General features: G+C 54.9%; 1 long non-coding RNA gene across 4 annotated transcripts in view; it reads left to right on the top strand.

Moving 5' to 3' along the window:
* LOC149124476 (uncharacterized) overlaps nucleotides 1-20,120 on the top strand; it is a 35,184-nt gene extending 15,064 nt beyond the window's left edge. For 2 of the 4 annotated variants that reach the window (XR_016214518.1, XR_016214515.1), the window contains one exon: nucleotides 19,280-20,120. This is a non-coding gene — a long non-coding RNA (uncharacterized LOC149124476). The other 2 variants (XR_016214517.1, XR_016214516.1) reach the window with 2 other exon arrangements.
* The last annotated feature ends 815 nt before the right edge of the window (nucleotides 20,121-20,935 follow it).

Raw genomic sequence — 20,935 nt, 5'->3', positions numbered from 1 at the left:
GCAGAGCAGATTTTTTTTTTAAAGATTTATTTATTTTTTTGTTTGAAATTCAGAGTTAGAGAAGGAGAGGCAGAGGCAGGGGCAGGGGAGAGAGAGAGGTCCTCCATCTTCTGGTTCACTCCCCAATTGTCCGCTAGAGCAGGAGCTGCACCAACCTGAAGCCAGGAGTATTTTCCGGGTCTCCCACGTAGGTACAGGGCCCCAAGGACTCGGTCCATCTTCCACTGCTTTCCCAGGCCGTAGCAAGAAGCTGGATCAGAAGTGAAGCAGCCGGGACTCAAACCGTTGACCTCATGGTATGCCGGCACTGCACGTGGCAGCTTTACCTGCTATGCAACAGTTCCTGCCTTGGTAGAACAGATTTGCTGACAGCACCCCAGAGCTCTGCCGTAACTTCTGCCCTGCGCACAAGCAGAGCTCCCCTGGGTTAGAGCACTCTGTCGCTCCCCCTCTTCGTGGAGGAACGACACAGGACCCTGCGCTGTTCTTTCGTCTGCTCGGCCCTCCCCGGGTTTGCTGCTGGTTCTTCCCGGGTTGGCTACTATCCCTTCCACCTCCGTGGAAGGGCAGTTCCCCCTGGCCGCATTCCCCACTTCCGCAGGGGAGCGGCACACCGCCGGCCGGCTTTCTCGGGGGCTGCACGGGTTCCCTTAGATGTTCCCCATAGATGTTCCTGGTGCATGCCGTCTCTCTCCTCCTTTATAGTCCTCCTCCGCCAATCCCAACTCGGCTGCCCACACGCCGAGTACGCTGCTCTCCAATCAGGAGCAAGTCCTACAGTTAATTGGTTGAACTGGAGGCAGCTGTGCGGAAGCTGTTTACTTCTCTCCCAGCGCCATATTGTGGGAGAGCAGATGCATAGAATAAGTCCTAATTCGAGTAACTTAGTCTAGTCCGGTTTGCTCCCCACAGATCCCCCTTTCTTTTTATTTTTTAGCGTTGATACGCGCCTGTCTTCGGTGTCCCGCGGCACACACTCTGCTCTACTTGCTAGAGTTGCCACAGGCTCTTACAAGTCCTATCAGGCAAACCGAATCCGGGTCCTCTCTTCGCCATGTTGTGAGGAGGTTTTTAGGTGCTGATGCGTGCCTGTGTTCGGTGCCCTGCAGCGCATACTCTGCTCTGCTAGAACCGCCTGCAGGTGTTTACAAAACCTATCAGGCAAACCGAATCCAAGCCTTCTCATTGCCGTATTGTGGGGGAGACTTATTAGTGTTGGTTTGTGCCTATCTTCGGTGACCTGCAGCTCATACTCTGGTCGAGCTGCTTGCTGGCGCTTACCGCCTTAATCAGGCAGACCGAATCCAAGCCTCCTAATGGTTGTATTGTGGGGAAGCCTTACTGATGTTAATTCGTGCCTGTCTTCGGTGACCTGCGGCGCATAAGCTGCTAGCCGCCCAGGTGCTCATCGCCTCACTTAATCAGGCAGACCGAATCCAAGCTCTCACAGTGCAGTGTTGTAGGGAGGCCTTTCTATTTCTCTATTTCTCTATCTCCGGGCATTCCTATTTCTCCCATTTTACTTCTATCTTCCAGCATTCCTATTTCTCTTTTACTTCTAAACTTCTGTTTCTCTTATCCCTGCAGCTTCCCGGCGCCTCGCGCTGCTGGCAGCTTCACGGCTCCGCGCAGCTTCAGCCCGCGCCTCATCTGCGCGGCTCGGCTTTGCGCGGCTTGGCTTCGCGCGCTCCGCGGTCTCGCACTTAACCCTTTCGCGTCTGAACCACGGCCTCGCCAGCCCCGTTCCCTATCTATTCACGCCCCGTGCTCTCTCTGCACGCGGCGGCTTCCGCGAGTAACACAGCGTAGCTTACGTGTCTGCCACTAGCATTCAATCTAAGTTCCCCGGGCTAGCCTGGCGAATTCAACCCAGCATACGTCTCCGCCCCACGGTTTGGCTTCCCGTCCTTTGCTCCCCGGGCTAATCAGACGGATCCCAATCTGGCTTACGTTTCAGCTTCTGGTTTCAACTTTTCGCCCCCTATTCCCGGGCTAACTTGAGAACCCCAAAGTGGCTTTCGTATCCGCCTCGGTCTGCCCCCCGCGGCTTCAATTTCCCTAACATTTTTCTCTACCCAGTATGTTTCCCTAAGCTTTCTTCCAACAATATTCCTCCCTCATTTCTCCTGGCCTCTCCCCACAGTCCGCATCCGAGTCTGTTTGTTCTAGCTTTCACTTTCGACCTTAGACCTTAGAGATTTCTCCCAGCTTCCCCCTGTAGTCCGTATCTGAATCTATGCCTAGGCTTTCAATAGCTTCTTCCGGCACCCTTTTCGTCCGGCTTTTCCCTAGGCTGTTTGCTAGTCTCTCTCTCCGGTATTTTCCCAATTCTTCCCGTTTCTTCCCTCCTAAGTTTCCTATCCGTCCTAGGTTTCCTATCCGAGCTAGGTTTCCTATCCGTCCTGGGTTTCCTATCCGAGTCACGGCACCATTATGTCGCTCCCCCTCTTCGTGGAGGAACGACACTAAGCCCTGCCTAGGCTTCATATCCGAGTCACGGCACCATTATGTCGCTCCCCCTCTTCGTGGAGGAACGACACAGGACCCTGCGCTGTTCTTTCGTCTGCTCGGCCCTCCCCGGGTTTGCTGCTGGTTCTTCCCGGGTTGGCTACTATCCCTTCCACCTCCGTGGAAGGGCAGTTCCCCCTGGCCGCATTCCCCACTTCCGCAGGGGAGCGGCACACCGCCGGCCGGCTTTCTCGGGGGCTGCACGGGTTCCCTTAGATGTTCCCCATAGATGTTCCTGGTGCATGCCGTCTCTCTCCTCCTTTATAGTCCTCCTCCGCCAATCCCAACTCGGCTGCCCACACGCCGAGTACGCTGCTCTCCAATCAGGAGCAAGTCCTACAGTTAATTGGTTGAACTGGAGGCAGCTGTGCGGAAGCTGTTTACTTCTCTCCCAGCGCCATATTGTGGGAGAGCAGATGCATAGAATAAGTCCTAATTCGAGTAACTTAGTCTAGTCCGGTTTGCTCCCCACACACTCGAGAGCAGCGACAACCCTCCAGATGTCGGGACCCAAGTGGTGGCATCACCGAGCCGGCGCAGCCTGAGTCCCCGAGTCACAGCACGCCGGGAGTGCTCAGCAGGCTCCCCTGCCCGCCTCAGCGTTGCTGGTGTTTGCCCTGGGATCTGGAGGTGTCAGTGCCGTGTCACAGAGAAACAGTCGATCCCGTAGGTGGGCTTGAGGACAGGAAAACAACGACCAGAAGTAGTGTCGTACGCCTGTGCGGTGTGACCCCGGTGAGGGACCTCAGGTGGGCACGGCATTGCTGTGCCCTGGGTCTCACGATGACCGTGTGCAGCGACCAGTAGTAGTGTCGTACGCCTGTGCGGTGTGAACCCGGTGAGCGACCTCAGGTGGGCACAGTGTTGCTGTGCCCTGGTCTCACGATGACCGTGTGCAGTGACCAGAAGTAGTGTCGCTATGCCTGTCCAGTGTGACCCCGGTGAGGGACCTCAGGTGGGCACAGTGTTGCTGTGCCCTGGTCTCAGGATGACCGTGTGCAGCGATCAGAAGTAGAGGTCAGTGCCAGAGTACACGAGGGCTCCTTCCTTAGCACTTCGTCCCCGCCGCCCATGACCGAGCATGAGGAGTGGGTTAGCACTTCATCCCCGCTGCCCTTGACCGAGCGTGAGGAGTGGGTGGGTTAGCACTTCGTCCCCGCCGCCCTTGACTGAGCGTGGGGAGTGGATGGGTTAGCACTTCGTCCCCGCCGCCCTTGACCAAGCGTGAGGAGTGGGTGGGTTAGCACTTCGTCCCCGCCGCCCGTGACCGAGTGTGAGGAGTGGGCGCCAGCGCCGGGGCTGTGCCTCCTGAGTGCTGTTTTGCTGCTGCCGCCGCCGCAGTCGGAGCTTTCAGCACCACCGACACAAGGCATCCAAAATTAATTCCGGCATGTCTGGCGCTGTCTCCACGCTCATGTTGGCTATCAGCAGACCAGAATATCTAAGCAGAGAAAGCGCTCAACACAGCTCTTGTGTGGCAACTGGGAGAGGCCTCTAATTAATGACCGAGGTAACATTCTTGCACAGTACCAGGTCTCCTCTCCATCAAATCTGCCATCCAGAGACTTATTAAAGCGTATTTTGTCTTGAGTTGCAAATATCGTCCTGGGCTTTAGGCGGGTTGTTTACCGTGGTGCGTTCCCCCCCGTTAGCTCAGGCACTCTTTCCTTGGAGGGCCTCTCCCTGGACAGCGTGTCGGGGTCAGCGCAGTCACAATGGCTAACTGCCATGAAGAGCCCGTTCGGCGTCTGGGTGGATTCCGAGCGGTCCCTGCTCTGGGTGGTGCGAGCTCAGACATGCTGATGCTGCCGGCCGCACTGTCCCCGCCGTTATTTTTAGTCCACCAAATAGCAGCTGCTGCATATGGTAGCTGTTGAGTTTCCTGCTAAAGACCCACTTACTGGCACACGCAGTAATGTTGGTCCATCCCCTGGGAGGCTCCGTTTGCACATTCACATACAGATCACGTATGGTGACTGCATGTAAAGCATATGTCCGTGAGTAAGCCGCGGGCGTGGTCTGGCTCTGCTGTGTTCCATGTGCCTTCTGGAGGGGTTGCTGTTCAGTGGGAAATGATGTGACCAGAACTGCGTGTGGGGACGCTGGGTGTCTCCGTCAGAAATCCAGTGACTGACGGTAGTACCACAGACAGGACGCACAATAGAGGCTGTCGCTCCAACTGTAATTACTGGAAGAACTGTATGAAACTCACACAAACACAGTAAGAGTAAAATACAGCGTTAAAATACTGCAGCAGTTGAATTCGTAACAGTGATACAGGCCATTTTACAAAGCGTAGTGCAGTCGGGACATTTAGGTGCCGGTGACGCTGACACCATGTGAACAGGCACTGTGGAGGTGGGTCCAGGATCCAGGGGACTCCCGGTGCAGTGGGGTCGACATGACGTGCTGACAGGAGACTGTGAGGAAGGGCAGGTGTGTGAGAGTCGTGTGCAGCACTCGGGTTCACCAGCCGGCAATCAGCTGAGCTCTGCCGGTAAGCACGTGAGTCCTGGCTAGCAAATCCGGTTCCTTTCTGGGCGCAGTTTTGTCCTTTGTGAAGTCAGTGAGTTCGACGGATGAGCTGTGCCTCCCCACATGCGTGTGTTGAAGCCCTGCCCCTCGGCGTGTCTGGAAGTGATTGGGGTTCGATGTGGACGTGAGGGTCGGACCCCATGATGGGACTAGTGGGTCCGTGAGAGGAGGGGGAAGAGGCCTGAGCTCTCCCCCGCTCCACCATGGGAGGACCTGGTGGGAAGGCTCCTGTGCAGGGCACGAGGAGGACCTCACGGGGGACTGAGCCGGCTGGGACCTGGGTGTTGGGCTCCCCAACCTGCCGAATCGCAGGGAGAGATTTCTGTTGGGTAGCCGGGTCCCTGGTCCTCTGTCTCAGCCGCCCGCGGTGGCCGAGCCACGGGAGCTCAGGTGCGGGTGCTGCTCCTCGCTGACAGCTTTCTTCCATGACTCTCAGAATCACAAGATCCTGCCAATGAATCCAAATGAAATTAGCTTCCATTCCGGGGTTTATTTTTTTTTTACTATATTTTATTTTTTAATTTGTTTTCAAATGCTTTGAAGTTGAAAGCCGTGCACGGTTTATGTGGTTTATGTGATAACTGAGCACAATAGAATATTTAATTAAACAGAACTCCTCACTGCCCAGCAACAGAGGATTTACTTGTAATTTAGTGATATAAATCCTACCGGTATCTCACAGCTGCCCTATGAAGTAAGAATGGCTTAATACTCTTCTCTCTCACATTCAAAACCATGAAGCTGTGACTAGCTAGGGTTATAGTTTCATTGTTTACAAAATTTTCAGGCTGAAGTAGTTATTTCAAAAAGGTTGGTACAGTTAAAATAAACATTCTTCAACGCAGTGCCTGTTTGCAAGATGCCTTATTTAAACAGAGCTTCCTGCACCTAGCAAGAAGCTTGCCTGTGACTGCTGTTCTCAGTGCCTGTGGGCAGCAGTTCACTTAACAGTGCACACCCTCCCCATGGGTTAAAGAAGATGAACATTTGTCACCAGACTTGCTCATTCTCATATCTCAGTTAAAGTTGGATAGAGTCCACCCAAACGCTGATTCCCAAGCCTCCCTTTGGACGGCTGACTGCTGTGTTCTTGAAGGGCTGGGCCCCAGTTATGTCTGGCACATCCCGTTGGTGGTTGTTTGGGTTTCTTCCAGCCCCGTTCTATTGGATACAAAGCTCAGCTGACATTCTTACGTACGGATCTTGGCTAAGCTGATGTGAGCGTATACGAATTTCTAGATGATTTGCTGGCTCAAATCAACATGGAGTGATGCTGAAACTGAGACATCAGGGAGAAACTATGTGACGTTACTTTTCAGCTGCTGAGGACTTGGCTCAGGAGCCACCCTTTCAGAGAGCATTGGTCAACCTTGTCCAAAGCTTAGTCCCCTTTGCGTCAGTACTGAGTTCAGAAAATCCCTGCTCTTGCTTGTCCTGCACAGGGCATATAGAGCCGCAGGTGGCCGCAAGAGGGCGCTGCCACCCTCCGGCCACAGCTCCTCCTGGGCCTGTGACCCCAGCTGCCTCTGGGGCGGTGACCGCTCAGGCTCAGGCCGCCAGCCCTGTTCCTCTGAACCCCAGGGCAAAACTTAACACTTCTTTCTCTCTTATTTTCCAAGTGTTTGCTTTTTATAGCAACCTTTTCTTTTTCAGATTTTGAGTCAGTTTTCAGCAGATTCAATATGGGTTGTGGGTAAAGTTCTAAGAACATAGTGATCGCTTTTTCACCTGGTGGCCTCCTGCCCATTTCTGTGCTGGTCACTGTGGGCTCTGGGCCTGCCTGACAGCGTGGCCGGCCGGAGACCCTGCTGCCGTTTGTGCTGTGCGTCCTGGCTCCCTGGTGCTCACGGTGGCGCTGGGTGCAGAGTCCTGTTTCCCGCGGTGGAATCTCACTTATGGGAGCGGCAGAAGATGATCCGCTGTGTGTCCTCCGGGGTCCGTGGCTTACGGTGCACACCGTTCCCACGCCACAGCCTTCTCTTGGTATTTTTACACCCTGCACTTTGGAGCTCTCTGAGACCGATGGTTGCAAGAGGGTCGTGCTTTGAAATCTCCAGGTGTGGTCTTAATGCGTAGGGCGGTGTCTGCTCCAAAGAGCTCCGTGTTTGTCTCTCATGGAATAAACGTTGGATAATGGTCTGGGAATTAAAAACTCTTGCAGAATTCTTGGGTGGTTACCTCAGAAGGTTATTTTCCTGTTTGGTGTTGACTTGGAAATTCCACTGTAAGTAAATCACATATACGGTTGACAAATGAACTTCATTTCTAAAGTCAACGGATGAGAAGTGAAGCACACCGTGGCCGTGCAGGGATGAGCGCCTCACGGACTTAGGGGTGGACTTGTCCCACCTTTGAGAACTTTACTCGGAGGTTCCTGGATCGTGGGAAGGAGAGCGGGCGGCTGCCCAGGACCTGGGGAAGTTTATACAAAATGTGCTGTAGACGCATCCTGCTTGTAAGAACCGTTATTCCTACTACAAGTTTTGTAGAGTCCGCTTTATCTGGAACTCTATCTGAGCCTTTGTCGTATGCTACTGTGTAGGCAGTCGGTGGTCGCAGCAGGCCGTGCAGCAGGGAGCTGACCATTTATCAAGTGACCCCTGTCTCCCCACTCACCCGTGTGTCACCCACTCACCAGTGGCTCTGTGGATCGGCCTGCTGACGTGCGGTAAACAACGGCACGTGTGTATGTGCCACCGGAGAGCGGGGCGATGCCGGCCTCTGGAGAATTCTTTACAGGCAAATCCAATGGTGTGTGGCAGACCCCTTAAAAAGGGAGAGAAAATTCGTGCAGGGTGATTGAGCGCCTTGAAGTCCAGAAGATGCGGAGGAGTTCTTGGGGGAGTGTCTGAGAACCCCGGGCTGCCCACGGTCGTTTCTCAAAGGCGAGACCATCTCGTCGGGCTCGCTGAATGAGAGCAGAGGGTCACGCTGTGTTATCCGTGTTGCCTTTGGAAAGCTTCCGTGGGGGACAAAAGGAACTGACAGTCGATAAGGTGTTCGCTGTCCCTAAGATACTAGCACATAATTGAATTTAGAACCTACATTTTGCTCAATCAGAAAAAACGCATCTGTTTTCATGAATTTTAGCTTTCCTGTTCAGGATGAAGTCTCGGTCACACTGTTTCACCCCCAGAAATCAATGAGGTATTGATCTGCATCCTAAACAGATTTCGTTCTGGGCTGTTTCTCCAGGGCCGATTCCGGTAGCTTATTTCTGTGGCCACCAAGCTATCTCCTGCCCCCAGAATCCCTCTCCTGTGTGTCTGCAGCCATCGCCAAGCGCAGGACACGCCCCGCCCAGGAAGTGGGAAGTGAGAGTGAAGAGTGGGCGTGGCGTGTTTTGATTGGAGGTCGGGGCTGGGTTCCCGACAGTGTGCACCCTCCGAGTGCCTGATACACTTCCACACGGAGGCGGCACACAGCTGTGTTCACGCCAGCCTCGGCACACACACGAGGGTGTGCTGTGCCCTGACTGACGAGGGCCTCGTGCTGCGTCAGCTGTGGCAGGGCCTTCTCTCTCCTGTACAAGTTGATAGCCCTTTGCGGGACAGGTGGCTCAGTGCTGATCAGAACCTGGCCACGTGGCGCCTGGCTGTGCCTTCCACAGGACCAGGCTTCGCGGGCGCTTGCTGTGGGCTGCATCAGGCATACTCACCCACAGAGCACTCGGCACTTGTGGGCCCACTCCCCCCTTTTTGCAATTTGCTAGTAACACTTTGTGTCCCCTAATTTCATGGTGACATGAAATTGAACATGACGTTGGAAGTGAAATCGTGAGCGGTGTTGAATGGGCAATGCATTCAGGTGGTTTTAGTCCTGCTGGCATCACGTGTGGTATGTGTGTGTGCTCGCGTGCGTGCATACAGCACATGCGTGGAGGCCCTGGCTCACAGATCTCTGCCGAACTCCCCCAGTGGCTTCCTCCGGGCACCCTGTGCGATTCCTGGGCCTCGTTCTCTTGGTCTCTCCACCAGTTTGTCGCTTGCCTTCTGCAGGAGAAGCAGGAGAGCGTTGATGCCCCAGTCCACCCAGAATGCTGTGCGTCACCCCACTCCAGAATGGGCACACATCTGTAGAGCAAACGGGGACGAGCTTTGAGTCCCTCATCCCAGTCGACACAAGTGACTGAACTCTGACCAATGTGACAGCAAGGTGCAGGAAGAATCTAGACCCCTGGTAGAACCACGACGTGGCTGCCAGTGTTTGTGTGTGGCGTGCTCACGGTGCAGTGTCATTCTGGGTTTTGCTATGGGAGAAGGTACCGTACTTGCTGTCCACTTAGGGGCCTCTCTTTCCCAGATGCTAAGTCCTGTTGAGTCTGCTTGAGAAGCAGTTGAAGGGAGCTCTTGGGGAGAAGGGAGTTTTTATAGACTCACCTGTTATGTCGCAGTGGGAGGGGACCAGCTCCTGCCCTGTGAACCTCGGCCCGGAAGCTCCTGGGGCTGGAGCCGTGGTGGCTGTCATGAATCCTCTCTTCTTGCTGGTACACACAGTGGCAGCACTGGGAGGCCCTGGCTGTACGTGTCCCTGTCCCTGTCACTGCCCTGTGCTGAGAGACTCATGGGGGGTGACCAGAGCGTGAGCCACAGTGCAGCTGTTGGGACGGTGAGGAAGCGGGGGTTCTGGGTGAGTCCCTGGCTTGCTCCGTGCTACCGCAGGGATCTCAGATAAAGCACAAGGTGTCACGTACACTGGGATTTCAGATAAATGACCAATCGTTGAGTGCAATTCCCACTTAGTGCATAACACAGAAACCTTGCCCCGACCACTTATGCAGCCTGAACGGCTTTGTGCAGCCTGTAGCAAAGGGGAGAGAGACAGAGCCGCACCGGGGTGGAGGCCAGGGCAGGAGGGGAAGATCCACGTGACCATAGTGCCGGGTTTGCTGTTTGTAAAGAGATTGATGTATTTATTTGAAAGACAGAGTTACAGACACAGAGGTACAGGCAGGGAGGGAGATTTTTCCACCTGCTGGGTCATTCTCCAAATGGCCACAACAGCTGGGGCTGAGGCAGGCTGGAGCCAGGAGCTTGGAACTCCATCCGGGTCTCCCACGTGCGTGGCAGGGCCAAGCACTTGGACCATCTTCTGCTGCCTTCCAAGGCTTATTATTAGGGAGCTGGATGAGAAGTGGAACAGCCAGGACCTGCACCAGGACCCGTGTGGGGTACTGGCGCAGTGGACAGTGGGTTAACCTGCGACACCACGGCAGCCCCTTTGTTTCAGCATTGAGCTCCTCAGGGCGGAATCCATCGTCTCAGAGACGGCGGGAGACAGAGCCCTATCTTCTGTCTTGTGTGTTGAGGAAAGAGTCCCTGCCTTGTGGAAGATTTAGACATCAGAGGAAAACTGCCAAGTTCCTAAGGGCTGAGAGCTGGGAATAAAACTGCCTAAAGCTTTGTGCAGGTGAGGGTGCAGTAAGGCTGTCTGGTCATGTGTCCCAAATACTGTGCAGGACATAATCATATCAAAAAACAATACATAAGTCCCTATTAACCTGGAATTCAGCTTGAACCAGGCATCTGCTGAACCCAGTGGGCACAGGCAGCGTGGTGTGGAGCCAGAAGGCTATCCTTATGGCTCCCGAGCTCCTCCCCGGAACGTCAGATGTGTTCATTCAGAGCTCGGTGAACAGCCACCGTCTCCCCACACTGCCTCTGTTGCCATTAGTTCCTATTGCTACACCGTTCTGTGCATCCGTGGTGCACCTCTGGGTGCAGAGAGAGAAGTGCTGCCGGGGAGGAGCCCCACGCGAGACGTCCACTGTCTGCCCCCAGCCTTACTGCATTCGGGGACTCACACACGAGGTCAGCACTGCTGGAGCCAAGGGATGTCATAGTTACGCTGTTGTTCAACCACGGCCTGGCTTCCTTTAATTGTGAGAGAGCCTGGCTGAAAAAGAAAGACAAGTCTTGTGCAGCGTGACACAGACCCCACGTTAAATCATATGCACAGGAGGAAATGCTCATCAGAGACATGGGTTTGGCAGCAAGACTGATTCACTGTTGGAGCAACAATGTGTCACTCATGTCTTGTTGCCGATGTACCAATGGTAATTTGGGGTTTTTTCCAAATGCTTTTCAGCACCTGCATAGGTGACAAGACAATTTTTCCTTTGAGCGCTTATCAAGCTCAATGCATTTCCTAACATTAAACCATCCTTGCATTCCTAGGATAATACTTGATTATAATGTAGTTCTGTCTTAATGAACAGTTCATTTGCAGTCATAAATGTTTTAGCCTGGCTTTTTAATCAAGCTTCATCTGTTTTTTTTTTTTTTTGTCAGTGGCACATGTGGCCCATAAACAGATTCTTCACACTCAGCCTTGTTTTGCATATGGTGCAGTAAATGGAATGTGACTATGATGACTTAAACAGCTGGCCACACCTGCTGTGTAGGCACCTGGACCCTTCGTTTTTTTTTTTCTCCCTCAGTGAACCTCGTGCAAGTCTGTCTCTGCTTTCAGCTCAGCTCCAATATCAAGTCTTTCTGGAGAAATACCAAGATGTCCTAAGACCTGTTGTTCCTCCATGGCCCTGTCTCCTTGAATGATTTTTCCTCCCATAAGATAATTAATCAGTCAGTGTTAATCTTCTGGAAAGAAAGAAATAAGCATTTGTTTGAGATGATTAGAATGTTCTTATTCTAAAAAGATTTGTTTTTTTTTTTTTTTGAAACACAGAGTGAAAGAGGAAGAGAGAGAGAGAGAGAGAGGGAGAGAGAGATAGAAAGATATCTTCCATCTGTTGCTTCACTCCCCAAATGGCTGCAACAGCCAGGACTGGGTGAGGTCAGGAGCCAGGAGCTGTCTCCCATGTGGCTGCCAGGAGCATAGACCCTTGGACCATCCTCCACTGCCTTTGCAGGCACATGGCAGGAAGCTGAATGGGAAGTAGGGGAGCTGGCACCCATACTGGTACCCGGGTGTGGGGGTATGGGACGTGGGGACTCACTCTGGTACCCAGGTGTGGGACTGTGGGACGCAGGGATTCACTGGTACCCGGGTGTGGGGTGTGGAACGTGGGGACTCACTCTGGTTCCCGGGTGTGGGACTGTGGGATGCGGGGATTCACTCTGGTACCTGGGTGTGGGACTGTGGGATGCGGGGACTCACGCTGGTTCCCAGGTGTGGGACTGTGGGACGCAGGGATTCACTCTGGTACCTGGGTGTGGGGTGTGAGGCATGGGGACTCACTCTGGTACCTGGGTGTGGGGCTGTTGGACACGGAGACTCACTGGTACCCGGGTGTGGGACTGTGGGATGCGGGGACTCACTCTGGTACCCGGGTGTGGGGTGTGGGGCATGGGGACTCACTCTGGTTCCCGGGTGTGGGACTGTGGGATGCAGGGATTCACTCTGGTACCTGGGTGTGGGGTGTGGGGCATGGGGACTCACTCTGGTTCCCGGGTGTGGGGCTGTGGGATGCGGGGATTCACTCTGGTACCCAGGTGTGGGGTGTGGGACATGGAGACTCACTCTGGTACCCAGGTGTGGGGGTGTGAGACGCGGGGACTCACTCTGGTACCCGGATATGGGGTGTGGGACACGGGGACTCACTCTGGTACCCGAGTGTGGGACTATGGGATGCGGGGATTCACTGGTACCCAGGTGTGGGACTGTGGGATGCGGGGACTCACTCTAGTACCTGGGTGTGGGACTGTGGGACACGGGGATTCACTCTGGTACCCGGGTGTGGGGTGTGGGATGCGGGGACTCTGATACCCGGGTGTGGGACTGTGGGATGCCGGGATCACAAGCAGCAGTGTCACATGCTGTACCATGGCGCCAACTGACCCCTGGGACATTCTTTGACCCCAGTGAAAATGAGAAGTTTGGTTTCTTTTCACAACTACAATTACACATTCACCTAGTAATATTTAGAGCCTGGATTTTCAGACTAGAAGAGATCATTGAGTCCAATTCATTTACTTGAAAGTCAACACAGCTTCTCTGCAGAGAGGAACAAACACACTTTTCAAAAATGAAACTGCACATATTAACAGAGCATGATAAGTGTGCTATTTCAGTGGAAGAAGCATGTTTGTTTGTTTGTTTTTTGACAGGCAGAGTAGACAGTGAGAGAGAGAGAGACAGAGAGAAAGGTCTTCCTTTTTCCGTTGGTTCACCCCCCAGTTGCCACTGCGGCTGGCACACTGTGGCCGACGCACCGCAATGATCCGAAGCCAGGAGCCAGGTGCTTCTCCTGGTCTCCCATGGGGTGCAGGGCCCAAGCACTTGGGCCATCCTCCACTGCACTCCCGGGCCACAGCAGAGAACTGGACTGGAAGAGGAGCGACCGGGACTAGAACCCGATGTGCCGGCGCCGCAGGCAGAGGATTAGCCTTTTGAGCCGTGGCGCCGGCCCAGAAGCACATTCTTAATACCTAAACGCACTGCTTCATCTGGAAAACAAAGGAGCATTTCATCAGCCCCGCATGAGGACAGTTTTCCAGCTCCTACCGCTGTTCCTGAGTCCCTGAGCTGCCGACCCCAGGTGCAGATTTTGCAGCCTTGACCTCCAAGCTTCCCTCCAGCAGGGGGTGGTGCAGGGGGCCGGAGAGGGGTGCTGCACTGTGCCGGAAGACGCACTGATGGTGCCCGAGCTGCCCAGAAAGTGCTCACTGCCCCAGCCCGTGCTGTGGGAGAGCACAGGTGGGATTTGCGGATTAGCTGCTTACATATTTATGAAGCTATTTAGACATATTTTATTTATTGCAAAATGTTTATGCTGAGATTATTTCAGGAATTAAGTTGCCACATGCTATCAGGGCTTAAACTAAAACCTAATTCTTCCCCGTCACAGCCGGGTAAGGCGGGGGCGGGTGTGAGTGGCAGAGGGGGAGGAGCACTCTTGGTGTCTGCGGCCACAGCCCCGCCAGGCACCTGCTGGGAGTGTCCTCTGTCTGGAGAGGCGGGGCAGAGCTGTGACGTAGACATCCCAGAGTGCCGCGTGGGCTCACGCTCACCAGGAGCTCTGTAACTCAGAACCCTCCTGGTCCTGACGGGGAAACTGACCTTGGGTGCACAGGGTGCTCCTGCAAGTGCCGCCAGCAACTTCTGACGAATGTCACAGCAGGACCATGATGTCAGGGCAGGACCGCGATGTCACAGCAGGACCGCGATGTCACGTCAGGACCAGGATGTCAGAGCAGGACTGCGATGTCACAGCAGGACCGCGATGTCACAGGACTGCGATGTCAGGGCAGGACTGTGATGTCACGGCAGGACTGTGATGTCAGAGCAGGACTGTGATGTCAGAGCAGGACTGCAATGTCACAGCAGGACCGGGATGTCACAGCAGGACCGCGATGTCAGAGCAGGACCGCGATGTCAGAGCAGGACCGCGATGTCACAGCAGGACCGGGATGTCAGGGCAGGACCACGATGTCACAGCAGGACTGTGATGTCAGAGCAGGACCGCGATGTCACGGCAGGACCGAACACCGGTCCCGATGCATGCATGGGAAGAGGGAACTGCAGAGCCGCGTGACTAACACAAAGCAGTCAGATGTGGATAGAGTAGTGACCCGGGCAGCGCATTCAGCTCTCGAGGGCCTGCTCTGTAGCTCACGTTTTGAAAACTTTTATTCATTACAAACGTTAAATAATCAGCAATCTCACATAAAATCCCAGATTCCGGGCTTCTCATGAAACAAATGAGAAAAGTCAGACTGGGGCTGCTCGTGTCACATCCCGGGGCCGCCACCTGCTGGGTGTAAGCACGTTTAGCTGCACAGGGTGAGAATTTGCCCTCGCTGGGCCCCCAGCCCTGCTCCCCCCGGGTGCTCCCCGGCTCCAGGAGTCAGCTGTGCTCCACCCACCTTGTCTCCTCCTCACTGCTGTGTCCGTGAGCCTCTGTGGCTCTGTTGGGAACAAGTGCCCTGCTATGATGGTGGCTACTGGACAGGTGACTGGGACTCACCGTCGCACTGTCACTGTCCGCGTCCACAGCCAGGAGTGGGACTCGCAGGTGTCGCTTTTGGCTACCATGCTTGCCTTTCATCCGAGCACATTCAGGTTTCTGTGACTTTCTCTCCATGTTAAGCACGCTATTGGATTGCAGGCTTATTTGTTTCCAGTGAAGGGCTTGGACACCATCCAGTCATTTTGGAGCAGATTAGATAAAAATTAAAGACGTTAAAAGGAATCCCAGCTGCCAATGTTTTTGATCATCAGTGAAGCCATCTTCCAACAAGACCTGAGGCGCTTTCCTGCCTTGCTTTTGCTTGGCTTTTTCCTTTTGACGTCAAGTAAAGAAGCTCTGGAAAAAAAAAAAGAGGCCCTTCCACCAACCACTGGGCCCACGGGAGCTCTGCTGTGTGGAGGCGGCAGCCTCGGTGGGGTGGGCTTCTCTGTATGTGCACACAGGCGCTCCTCTGCATGTGCACGGCGTGCACTCTTCCTCTCTGCACGTGCGCGGAGCATGCTCCTCCTCTCTGCACATGCATGGCGTGTGCTCCTCCTCGCTACACATGCACGGCGCATGCTCTTCCTCTCTGCACATGCATGGCGTGTGCTCTTCTCTGCACATACATGGCGCATGCTCCTCCTCTCTGCACATGCATGGCGTGTGCTCCTCCTCTCTGCACGTGCATGGCGTGTGCTCCTCCTCTCTATACATGCATGGCGTGTGCTCCTCCTCGCTACACATGCATGGTGTGTGCTCCTCCTCTCTGCACATGCATGGCGTGTGCTCCTCCTCGCTACACATGCATGGTGTGTGCTCCTCCTCTCTACACATGCATGGTGTGTGCTCCTCCTCTCTGCACATGCATGGTGCATGCTCCTCCTCTCTGCACATGCATGGCGTGTGCTCCTCCTCTCTGCACATGCATGGCGTGTGCTCCTCCTCTCTGCACGTGCATGGCGTGTGCTCCTCCTCTCTGCACGTGCACGGCACATGCTCCTCCTCTCTACACATGCATGGCGCATGTTCCTCGTCTCTGCACATGCATGGCGTGTGCTCCTCCTCTCTGCACATGCATGGTGCATGCTCCTCCTCTCTGCACATGCATGGTGCATGCTCCTCCTCTCTGCACATGCATGGTGCATGCTCCTCCTCTCTACACATGCATGGCGTGTGCTCCTCCTCTCTACACATGCATGGCGTGTGCTCCTCCTCTCTACACATGCATGGCGTGTGCTCCTCCTTCTGCACATGCACAGAGCATGCTCCTCCTCTCTGCACATGCATGGCGTGTGCTCCTCCTCTCTACACATGCATGGCGTGTGCTCCTCCTCTCTGCACATGCACAGAGCATGCTCCTCCTCTCTACACATGCATGGCGTGTGCTCCTCCTCTCTACACATGCATGGCGTGTGCTCCTCCTCTCTGCACATGCATGGCATGTGCTCCTCCTCTCTACACATGCATGGCGCGTGCTCCTCATCTCTACACATGCATGGCATGTGCTCCTCCTCTCTACACATGCATGGCGTGTGCTCCTCCTCTCTACACATGCATGGCGTGTGCTCCTCCTCTCTACACATGCATGGCGTGTGCTCCTCCTCTCTGCACATGCATGGCATGTGCTCCTCCTCTCTACACATGCATGGCGCGTGCTCCTCATCTCTACACATGCATGGCATGTGCTCCTCCTCTCTACACATGCATGGCGTGTGCTCCTCCTCTCTACACATGCATGGCACGTGCTCCTCATCTCTACACATGCATGGCATGTGCTCCTCCTCTCTACACATGCATGGTGCATGCTCCTCCTCTCTACACATGCATGGCGTGTGCTCCTCCTCTCTGCACATGCACAGAGCATGTGCTCCTCCTCTCTGCACATGCATGGCGTGTGCTCCTCCTCTCTGCACATGCATGGCGTGTGCTCCTCCTTTCTGTACATACACTACGAGTGGGCTAAGCGAGGAGAGCTTGGCCCACAAGCTTCCTGTGGTCAGGAAGTCCTGCTGGGCGCCAGCCCCACGGCCTTGTGACGCTGCAGGGACTTTCTCCGCGCACAGGCTCTCGGGTGGTCTCCTCGGGGCCCCGGGTGGTGGCTGGTTGGCTCATACAGAGTTGGGTCCTAGAGCAGGCGGGAACAGGGCGCGGGCCCCAGCGGGGACTTCTGTGGCCTCACAACATTGCTGTGCTTTTCTCTCTTGCTCTTTTTTGCTCCCCTTGGTGTTTACGTTTAGCGCCATCGAGACAGAAAATGTGCCTTTCAGAGACCACAGCGTGTGGAAACTCCCCGGAGGGAAAAGGCTCGTGAGGCAGGCGCCCCGCTCCTGTTGGAGGTGCGGGTGGTGCGTTGGAGCCGTCCCGCCACCCGAGCAACCTTGGAAATGCTCTGCGGGAGGTGAAAATGCGATTTTCAGCAATGTGGTAATAGTTGCTACAGAGCACACAGAAAATAGCGCTGACAATTTGCTATTTCGCACTACAAACATTAGAAGATTGAAAAGTGGACCTTGCCATGGAAGACAAAATTGATAGCAATATTTGAAGTTTTTGTCAAAATTAAATCAGAATGATCTGGATGGGAAGGTCCTGCAAGGTCCCCTGAGGCCCCCAGGAGGGTGGAGCCACCTTCCCCAGCGCAGGAGGACTCTGGCCCCCCCCAGCCAGCCCAGGTCGCTGAGAATCAGTTTGTAAAGAGCCCACGTGATTCCAGTTTCAACCAGGTTTGTGAACTCGTGAGAGGAGGAGGGTGTTGTAAGTATAAAAACAGAGGAAGTGTGAAGTTTCTTTCTGAAACACACAGAGTGCACAGGCAGGAGGGACGCCACTTTGTTCCCCTTGGAAGGTAGAAAACCTGGAGATTTTATGCGTCATATTAAATTCTCATCACCGAACAAAAAGCAGCCCTGCCGCATCGTCCGGCAGAGGCCGTAGTCGGTCAGCAGATCTGGATGGGGTGAAGGGTGTGTGCAGCCACAGAGTAGCACTGCAGGTTCGCTCCTGTGCACGGAAGGCTGTGTGTATCTGCAAGTGTGGCCGCAGCAGTGTCTCCCACTGTGACTGCGCGTGGCGTAGCATTCGGCTGTGCCACCAGCTCCTGGTGAGAAGCTGGGGAGTCCTCCTGCTCTTACCAGCGAAGATTCCGAGGCCAGGAGAGCCCAGTGGCCTCCCGTGACACATGCTGGAGCCCAGGAAGAGTCCACTATCCTGGTGGAGAGCCTGGATTTCATAAACCAAGTCTGCCTGTCTTTGAGGGCTGCTGGCCTTGGGATGGTGCTGGCTCCGGACTTGTGGGCCTCTAGGTGTTCCAGTAACAGCTCTCTCAAAAGTGCTGGGGGTAGATGGAGATGGGGGGTGAACGATGGATAGCAAAGAGTTCTGAGCCCAGCAGAGACCCCCTTCCATGGTCACTTGGTTGTGGGAGAAGTTAACTTTCTGGAAACAGGATGGCTTGCTTAAAGACAAACGACAGAGTGAGAGAGGTCGTGGGATCTCCTTTGCAGACTCTACCTGGTGCACGGCCTGCGTATCTGACTTGACCCTGGATGAGCGCACTCCCATTTAACAGGGGAAGGGTCTGACACAAGCCTTGTGTGACCAAGCTTGTTTGAGAGAGTGACGTACTGCGTGCTAAGGGTGGCCCTGCCGCCGTCTGGCTCCGAGACCCGTGAGGAGCCCTCTCCACCTCTCCTACACTCAGGTCTTCACGGTCCCATGCAGCTCTCACCTCTGTGAGGCTTAGAACTTGGCATTTGTTCACACAGCGCAGCAGGCTCGGGCTGTCGTCTGCCGTCCCTAACGTGCCCTGGGGTGCCCGGTTGTTCTGCAGTGACCCTGCACCCCCACCTCAGCCACGCACGCTGCACCATGGTGATTCGTGGCTGGGGACCACCCCTAGAGGCTACCACGAGGACCTGCTTCTCCTCGTCCATCGAAGGGGAACTGTTTCCTGAGTTGCTGGACTATGGGCACAGTGGCCTTGGCTGCACCTGCTGCTGCCCGTCTGACCACTTGGAGGAGCTGAGCGTTCAGCAGATGGGTGTGCAAAGTGGCACCTGTCGATTGTGTTTGGATCCCAAAGGGAAGGTTGCCCTAGGATTTTCAGTGGTAGGAGCCATGATTTCCTTTTTGCTTGAGTTATTTGGGTTTTCCTGTCTGTCACTTGGAACCAAGCGTGCTCTCACTGATATTAGACCCCAAGGCATCCTCTGTTGCCAAACAGAGGGACACTGAGTGATGTACAAGACAGAACATGGGTGATGATTGTGGGCTAGATCTTGGGAGCCTTTGTGACAAAGGGCTCCATGTAATCTGTCCCAGCAGAGCAGATGACTCACCAGGAAGCCTGGGGTAGCGAGTGGAAGAATGTCTCGTTCAGAAGGGGTTGAGCAGTGGAGCGAGTGAACGGCACAGTGACGGCAAGGACCAGCGCCTCCCTCCCGGGGTCACGAAGGCGAGAGGCCTCACAAAGGGCTGATTGACTGCTACTTCTGCTGCACGCTTCATAGTGGTTTCATCTCGGCGCCCTCACCGAGGGGTCACCAGCGGCCGTGAGAGCCACAGCCGCCCGTGCCCTCGTCCCATTCAGCGTCTGCTCTGAGCTCGTGGGCCCTCCCTGGTTCCCGTGCCCTGGCCTGTACCTGTGCCTGTGGGGGCTGGATGTGCTCCGGAACCAGGATCACAGAGGTGAGGCCACAGCGAGAGGGTCAGGGCCACTCCCGACAAGGATGCTGCCACCGTGAAGATGGGGGGTGGGGCACTGAGCGTGAAACCCGCCAACACCAGCTTCAGCTTGGAATGACCCCACAGTCAAAGCAGATCAGCTACGCATGGAAGAGACGTGGGCCACGCATCTGTTGTCTCTGTTTGTGCCCAGTGGATTCCTCTACAGCTCTCCACAGCCTGGAGTGTGGCAGGACCGTGTGAAGAAAGTGATGTGGAATGGGATGGGGGCCACAGGCCCAGGAGTCTGACCACTGTGTGTCACTGGGCTGCCCCCAAACTGGCTGTGAAGTCTGCACTTGCTGATGGACAGCACGCAGAGGGGAGGGGACTCTGAACGTAGTGAAGCCAGCCTCTTCCTGGACTCAGGGTTTCCAAGGCGCTGGTGTGGGTTTGTTTCAATAAAGTGCGTGGAGCCTCACTGTAATGTGCCATTGTCAGTCTCCCTGAGCATTCACACAGTAAAGATGTCATTGTTTCCCTGTGTGCCGGGCCAGGCTGCTCACGAGGCCACAGCCGCGAGTCCTTGGGCCAGACTCAGCCTTCAGCCTGCAGAGGGATCTCGCTGACTCCCGCCAGGGTCTGTGCCCTCGGTCATTGTACCATGCAGCATCCTCGCTGCACAGCCAGTGCTGGGTGAGCTAAGGGGAAGGTGTTCAGGACTGACAGGCTCTGGAGAGCGTGGGCTGCGGAAGGAAGCAGCAGGTGTCCTGTGGCTCAGCTGAGAATCTGGCCACTTTCTAGGAGCTTGAGCTCTCGCGACACCCATTCGTGTCTCGCAACAAATGCCCTCTGAATCTCTGGAACTCACAGTGTTGACCTAAGACAGCAGCTGGCCACTGGCTGAGTCTGGGTGACACAGGGGCCCAGAGGGAGAACCTGGACCCATCAGATCCTAAAGGAGGACAGAGGGGACCTTCCATCCCAAACGAGTGTCCCGTGAGTGTGACTGCGTGCCGGGAGTGAGTGGGTGAGCACGCAGGGCAGCCACGCTCTGAGCAGTGCCGGGCCAAGGCCATCTCCTCCATTCCACGGGCAGAGAAGCAGACGCCATGGTGGGATGTGCCCCAAGCCTCTTTGTCCTCCCACTCACCAAGAGTTAACAAGGCAGCCCTGAGTCGTGGTTGGCACTGGTCTGTAATGCACATCGTGTCCAAAACACACGGCCTATTGCTGCTTGGTTTCTCTCTGCATGTTTTTCTTTATTTTTAAACTTCCTGTAATCACCAGTCATAACCAAGACTCATTTGGAGTCAG

This window comes from Oryctolagus cuniculus, chromosome 10 (assembly GCF_051225735.1).
Source record: "Oryctolagus cuniculus isolate XC-2025 breed Fujian yellow rabbit chromosome 10, ASM5122573v1, whole genome shotgun sequence".
Classification (NCBI taxonomy): domain Eukaryota; kingdom Metazoa; phylum Chordata; class Mammalia; order Lagomorpha; family Leporidae; genus Oryctolagus; species Oryctolagus cuniculus.
This window is presented reverse-complemented; position numbering and strand designations above follow the sequence as displayed.